The following is an 8,086-nucleotide window of genomic DNA, read 5'->3' as shown; positions in this document are numbered from 1 at the left end:
TTCGAGGCGGCTCTGGCCCTCCTGACTGTCGAGGCGGCTCTGGCAGCTCCTGGTGTCGAAGCGCACTGTAGTGCCGGAACTGGTGGGGTACCGGGCTGAGGACACGCACCTCAGGGCGAGTGCCGAGAGGAGGATCAGGATACACGGGACCGTGGAGACGCATTGAAGATCCAGAACATAGAGCTGGCTCAATTGTCCTGGCTGGATGCCCATTCTAGCCCGGCAAACGCGAGGAGCTGGAATAGAGTGCGCCAGGCTAAGAATGCGAACTGGAGACACCGTGCTGTTCTGCAATAACGCGTGCCTGACCAGTTACACGCGCCCCACGGTAAGCACGAGTTGGCTCAGGTCTCCTACCTGACTCTGCCAACTCTCTCCTCGTGTGCTCCCCCCAAAACAAATCTTGGGGCTGCCTCTCGGGCTTCGGTGCTAGCCGCGTAACTTACCATATTTTCGCTGTTCCACTATTCTCCGGTATTTTTCCTCCGTAGTATCGCCGTTCGCTTCGCTGCTTCTAACTCCTCGCTAGGACGGCGATACTCCCCCGGCTGTGTCCAGGGTCCTGCTCCATCCAATAGTTCCTCCCATGCCATGATCCTTTTCCGTCCAGTATTTCGTCCCAGGTCCATTTTTCCACAACGCACCCGCAAATGTTCCGTGTCCTAATCGAACAACTGCTTGCGCGGCAGTGTCCTTAATGGTCCGTGGCGATAATAAATCTGATGCCCGCGCAACGTGCGTTAACGATCGGAGAGACCAAATGCGCAGCTGAGTAGATGCACCAAAAATAACATACTTATGGTGACTGATAAAGCAGACGAATGAAGACGAGCGGCCCGAACACTAAACAAAAGACATACCCCACGAAACGAACGTGAACGGATAAATAGACAAATCTGCAGAGCATGGAGCCAAATCTTCCCGACATAGCCCAGCACAAAATAAGACACAACGCGACCAAAACTAGTGCCAAATCGGCAAGCCCAGATACATAGAGGCCATATCCACCCGACTATAACAGAGACAAATCAGATGAAACAGCTGCCTCTGATTGGGAACAATCCAGGCCACCATAGACCACATATGTCTAGACTAGACACACACACTCTGCATACAAAAACACCATAGGACAAGATAGAAAAACCAAGCGGCCCGAGTCGTGGCCAACAAAACCATTAACCACCCGCTCGTCACCCCCACGGTAGCAACCTACAAACAATCATATGAAAGAACCCACAAACACAGAAAATACTCAATGCTGAGATGAGAGGAACAAGAAAAAGTCACAAGCGTGCATCACCTCAGGCTACGATGTGTTGCAAAGGAACAAATGCGAGAACATGATCTAACTAAAGAAGACATCGAACAAACTAGGGAAGGGCAGCCCGAAACGAGAACACCAGCAACCGACCACGAACGACCCCGCTATATGAACGTATAGTTTTCACTGCCGATAGTCGAACAATTAGAGCAGGAGACCAAACACAGGCTAAGGTACCCCGATTAATCGGCACGGACAAGGAGGGATTAATTGGTACAGACCCTGATGACATTTGATCACATAGGATTCCAGACAATTACAACGAATACGAAGAATGAACAACACTGTATTTTAAGCTTTACATATGGGAACATACATCATAAACATAAATGTTAGGCCCTCAAGAAATAGAAGTGAATGAAACATGTTCAATGAACGACGGCTCTGGTTAAACCAATAATCGCAACCAACCAGAAGTGCTCTTGCGAGAAAGAAAGTAAAAAGTGCATAATTTATCGCCACATGTAAGAAAACGTATAAACGACCATTATCAAGGTTCGCGTTACCTCAGCAGCGCCTGAGAACATAATGACTCAGGTGGTTCCATTTTAACATAAGAAGATGGTTAACAAAACTCTAACCATGTAAGAAGTTTTCAGCGATGTGAGTGATTATATAATCACGCCGACAAGTAGCTACGTAGGGCTGACTAAGTTCTCTACTCCATACGATTTGTATTTCATGCCACATCCTACCTTGACTATTGCGAACTGTTCTAATGAATAGTGGGCACATTCCTGAGTCCTTAACGCCCGAAGGAGCATACCATAGACAAGATCATAAAAGACTCCATCCCCATGCTCTACTCAGCCCGCCTAACTCCTGCGGCATCGGACCAGGAACACATGCGCCAAGCAGCCAGCACCTCAAGAACCAGGGTGACGAACACCAGGCGTACCATGCAGAGCAAGGGGAAAAAACTACTCCAAAGTCAGTACGAGAGACGGAGTGGACGTCATGGTAACGTCATTAGACGCGCACCCCACTAACGTAGCTAGCACATCCAGCAAGTCCGGTTACACCACCTAATCTCAAAGGGAGTTGATAGGCTTGAAGTCATAAACAGCTGCTGGCAAAACGCACGAAAGTGCTGTTTGAATGAAGCTTACGAGCCTGCTGGTGCCTACCATCGCTCAGTCAGACTGCTCTATCAAATCATAGACTTAATTATAACATAATAACACACAGAAATACGAGCCTTAGGTCATTAATATGGTCGAATCCGAAACTTCATTCTGAAAACAAAACGTTTATTCTTTCAGTGAAATACGAACCGTTCCGTATTTTATCTAACGGGTGCGATCCATAAGTCTAAATATTCCTGTTACATTGCACAACCTTCAGTGTGTCATAATTACGTAAAATTCTGGCAAATTAGTTCGCAATGAGCCAGGCAGCCCAAACTGTTGCATATACTCTGACTCTGCGTGCAATGAACGCAAGAAGAAGTGACACAATTTTCACCTGGTTAATATTGCCTGCTAACCTGGATTTCTTTTAGCTAAATATGCAGGTTTAAAATATATACTTTTGTGTATGATTTTAAAAAGGCATTGATGTTTATAGTTAGGTACACGTTGGAGCAACGACAGTCCTTTTTCACGAAATGCGCCACTGCATCGATTATATGCAACGCAGGACACGCTAGATAAACTAGTAATATCATCAACCATGTGTAGTATAACTAGTGATTATGATTGATGTTTTTTAATAGGATAAGTTTAATGCTAGCTAGCAACTTACTTTGGCTTCTTACTGCATTCGCAGTTAACAGGCGGGCTCCTCGTGAGGCAGGTGGTTAGAGCGTTGGAACTAGGTTAACCGTAGAAGGTTCACAGATATAGAGCCCTGAGCTGACAAAGGTGGAAAATCTGTGCGTTTCGCCCAACTAAAGACCCTGAACAGGCAGTGTAACCCACACCGTTCCATAGGCCGTCATTGAAAATAAAGAATGTGTTCTTAATTGATGCCTAGTTAAAAAAGGTTGTAAAAAAAATAAAACATTTAAAAAATCTCTTCAAAAAACATTTTGGCCAAACGGCATCCAACAAGAATTACCCGTATTCTATCCGGAATTAAATAGTTATCCGACAAACACTTGAAGAATCATAGCGCCCCTAATTGTTCTCTACCAGATCAGACCGTCTAGTAGGGCACAATCGACACCCAACAAGCAACACTCCAAATTTGCCAATTGCAGAAACGAGCCCGGACTACTCTGTGAGTAGCAGACCGCCCAGGATCCCAAAAGAAGTCTGAGCCCAGGGCTTGCATGATTACAATACACTCCTCTTCACCAAAAACCCGACCTAGTGTATGCGCACAAAATATGCGGGATGAGGCTCACATCATATGTTGCAGCATATCAGGTGAAGTGTGAACTGAAGGGCAGGGAGCAATACAGAGCGCCCATAAACGAATCCCGAAGCTGGTTGTGTGTTACATCCGTAATTCCTGGGACCACCAGAGTTACCCTGCCGTAGATTCCGGACCGCCACCCAACTCCAACGTCAGGTGACTGATTACGGGCTATATGCACATTTGGACCTTGTCCGGTAAGCTTTGAGTTCAGTGTCGCACACAGACAAACAAAAAAAAAAATCGTACCAGACTGAATGAGCGACCGGAGGTGTTGGTCCTGTTATGCAGAAAGAACACGGCGCAAGAGAATACCAACATCTTAAATCATAGCAATACAATTCCCTACTAAATCCCTCGATCCAAGAGATACAATGACTATTCAGAGGCAGGACGAAGTAAAACATCACCCAGAGCCTAGGGCCAGCTCCGGTGTGAGAAAACTCACATGCATGCCAAGCGTGTCAGACAGGAGTGAAAAATGCAGGACCATTGGATCACTCAAATAACAAACTTTAAAGCTCTGGTCTCGATCAATTCAAAAAACAGAATATAACCGATATCGAATGTCGACTTGCCCCTGAAAGACGCGCAGCGCGACTATCCTGTGACGTCTGCCGCATGATCATATGCATTAGTGCAGAATGTAAGTGCATGAGAGCGTTCAGGAGGGCTTGCATTTTAACAAAGTGAACCATTGTTCACATGTAGTGTCCATATGTAACGTGACTGCTCACGAATGTCATTGCCCATTATAAGTGCAGCAAGAGCCCCCCTCACTCCGCCGTGGTATGGCTGCAAGAGGAACCAGGCCCCAGCAAGAACCAAAAAAGTGTAAGACCCAAGTTGGCATTGGAGGAAGACAAGCTGCTTGCACGCACGGAATTACCACTCCACTTACGTCTCCCGGATGTCATGGGAATTTTTGCGAGCCATCTAGTTACAGATACCAACACATCTTGACCACCAAAGTTTTATTTGATGCACAAAGCTGTTCCGCTACTTTTTAAAAAATATCCTCTTCCTGTTGTCCTGGTTTCCAGTGGTTTGGCAAGAAGAGGATGTCTTCCAAAATTGACCCCCCATCTCCTGCCATGTCACTGATTGCGTTTGTGAAACAGTGTTGTTTGATGAAAGGCATTGTCTGATATAGTTTTTTTTGGCCTTTTTCCCCAGCATTGTCCCAAGCCATATCCGCTGCAGCAGGAGGAATTAAGTCCTCCACCCAATAGTATGGGCTTGGCCTGTCCTAGGCCACTCAAGTAGCTCACCATATAAGATGCTTCTAGCCCCTTTGCTTATTAAATCGGTATCTGTTGCATTTTATACATTTATACTACTCGAAAGTAATCTTTAATTTCTCTCTCAAAAAACTACTTGTGGCCTTATTTTTTCAATGGGCATGTTTTGTTTCTAAATGTTCTGAGCAGAATTGCAAGGTCTTCATCGAGTTGTGAGATGAGTAAGGTTACAGTTTGCACATGATAATAACACATCTGTGGCTGACGGAAAGGCACTACTCGGCCAATTGTAAAGTGGAACCCCAAATCATTGTAGTTATCAATAGTTTTGCGTCTCTTCACTGGTTCAACGTCCTGAACTGTTGTTCGGTGCTTTCCTGGGGTAAGGGGCGAGATTAGCTCTCACAGGTTGCAGCAATCAGATTATCACAACTGGATCTGGAGATGTCACATGCTAGCTGGGCTAACAACCAGAATTGTAGAATTATGATGCTAGCATTGGATGTGATCGTGGGAAGCAGAACAACTGAGATGTGTTGTCGGACAGTGGCAGTAGTGTGGAGTACTGCGGGAGAGTAGACGTACTACCAAGTAAGCGTAGGTATTGTGTCTCTATGGACGCAGGCACGTACTTTTTTTTTAACCTTCTATCAATGTTTCGAGCAAACGAAATGAACAGCACGAGCATGCTTTTTGCCGGCACAAAGTCGGATAGCGCGCCGGACCTCGGGCATAGGGGGTCGAGGGTTCGAGAACCTGCTTCCCTGCTGTTTCATTAGAATATGTTATGCTGGAGTTTGTCTAATGTTGAAATTTGGTTTACCACAATTGACCAAATCCTTGGTTTAAAATTTCACCCTCAAAACAACCAGTTGATTACTTTTTTCAAAGCCAATGTATTTTCCAAAGATTCCACGTCACAATATGATTTGACAAATTATTGAAACAACGTTTGGAATTCGACCCAGTTTGTGCCCAGTGGGTTTATCCTCATATATGATAGATCTACATTTTCGCATACATTCCATTACATCGGTTAGTTTCTGTCGAGGCGGCTCTGGCAGCTCCTGACTGTCGAGGCGGCTCTGGCAGCTCCTGACTGTCGAGGCGGCTCTGGCAGCTCCTGACTGTCGAGGCGCACTGTAGGCCTGGTGCGTGGTGCCGGAACTGGTGGTACCGGGCTGAGGACACGCACCTCAGGGCGAGTGCGGAGAGGAGGATCAGGATACACGGGACCGTGGAGACGCATTGAAGATCCAGAACATAGAGCTGGCTCAATATGTCCTGGCTGGATGCCCATTCTAGCCCGGCAAACGCGAGGAGCTGGAATAGAGTGCGCCAGGCTAAGAATGCGAACTGGAGACACCGTGTGCATTTCTGCATAACACGGTGCCTGACCAGTTACACGCGCCCCACGGTAAGCACGAGTTGGCTCAGGTCTCCTACCTGACTCTGCCAATCTCCTCGTGTGCTCCCCCCAAAAACAAATCTTGGGGCTGCCTCTCGGGCTTCCGTGCTAGCCGCGTACCTACATATTTTCGCTGTTCCACTATTCTCCGGTATTTTTCCTCGTAGTATCGCCGTTCCGCTTTCGCTGCTTCTAACTCCTCCTTAGGACGGCGATACTCCCCCGGCTGTGTCCAGGGTCCCGCTCCATCCAATATTTCCTCCCATGGCCATGATCCTTTTCCGTCCAGTATTTCGTCCCAGGTCCATTTTTCCACAACGCGCTGTTCCTTCCTATCACACTGCTTGGTCCTTGTTTGGTGGGTTATTCTGTCACGAACGTCGTAGTGAGGAGACCAAAGCGCAGCGTGATGTGAATACATACTTTTAATGTAAGACGAATGAACACGAAGAACACTAAACAAACTAACAAAACGAACGTGAACGCTATAAACAATGAGTGCAGACATGCAACTTCACATAGACAATAACCCACAAACCAAAACTGGCAAATGGCAACCTAAATAGGATCCCCAATCAGAGACAACGATAAACAGCTGCCTCTGATTGGGAACCAATCCAGGCCACCATAGACCTACATATGTCTAGACTAGACACACACACCTAGACATACAAAACAATAGACAAGATAAAAACAACACATACCACCCTCGTCACACCCTGACCTAACCAAAATAATAAAGAAAACAAAGAATACATGCTAGTGAGGGCCGAGAATCCACTCTCACATAGGTACGTGGTTGCAAAGGGCATCAGTGTCTTAACTAGAAGTCGACCGATTATGATTTTTCAACGCCGATACCGATAATTGGAGGACCAAAAAAGCTGATACCGATTAATCGGACGATTTTTAAAATGTATTTGTAATAATGACAATTACAACAATACTGAATGAACACTTATTTTAACTTAATATAATACATCAATAAAATAAATTTAGCCTCAAATAAATAATGAAACATGTTCAATTTGGTTTAAATAATGCAAAAACAAAGTGTTATACGGAACGGTTCCGTATTTCACTGAAAGAATAAACGTTTTGTTTTCGAGATGATAGTTTCCGGATTCGACCATATTAATGACCTAAGGCTCGTATTCTGTGTGTTATTATGTTATAATTAAGTCTATGATTTGATAGAGCAGTCTGACTGAGCGATGGTAGGCACCAGCAGGCTCGTAGCGTTCATTCAAACAGCACTTTCGTGCGTTTTGCCAGCAGCTGTTTATGACTTCAAGCTATCAACTCCGAGATTAGGCTGGTGTAACCGATGTGAATGGCTAGCTAGTTAGTGGGTGCGCGCTATAGCGTTACATCCGTCACTCGCTCTGAGACTTGGAGTAGTTTTTTCCCCTTGCTCTGCATGGGTAACGCTGCTTCGAGGTTGGCTGTTGTCGATGTGTTCCTGGTTCGAGCCCAGGTAGCGGCGAGGAGAGGGATGGAAGCTATTATGTTATACTGGCAATACTAAAGTGCCTCTAAGAAACATCCAATAGTCAAAGGTATATGAAATACAAATCGTATGGAGAGAAATAGTCCTATAATCCCTATATATAACTACAAACCTAAACTTCTTACATGGGAATATTGAAGACTCATGTTAAAAGGAACCACCAGCTTTCATTGTTCTCATGTTCTGAGTAAGAACTTGAACGTTAGCTTTCTTACATGGCACATATTGCACTTTTACTTTCTTCTCCA

The sequence above is a fragment of the Salvelinus sp. IW2-2015 genome, linkage group LG7 (assembly GCF_002910315.2).
Source record: "Salvelinus sp. IW2-2015 linkage group LG7, ASM291031v2, whole genome shotgun sequence".
NCBI lineage: Eukaryota > Metazoa > Chordata > Actinopteri > Salmoniformes > Salmonidae > Salvelinus > Salvelinus sp. IW2-2015.
The sequence above is the reverse complement of the archived record's forward strand: the minus strand, read 5'-3'. Positions refer to the sequence as shown.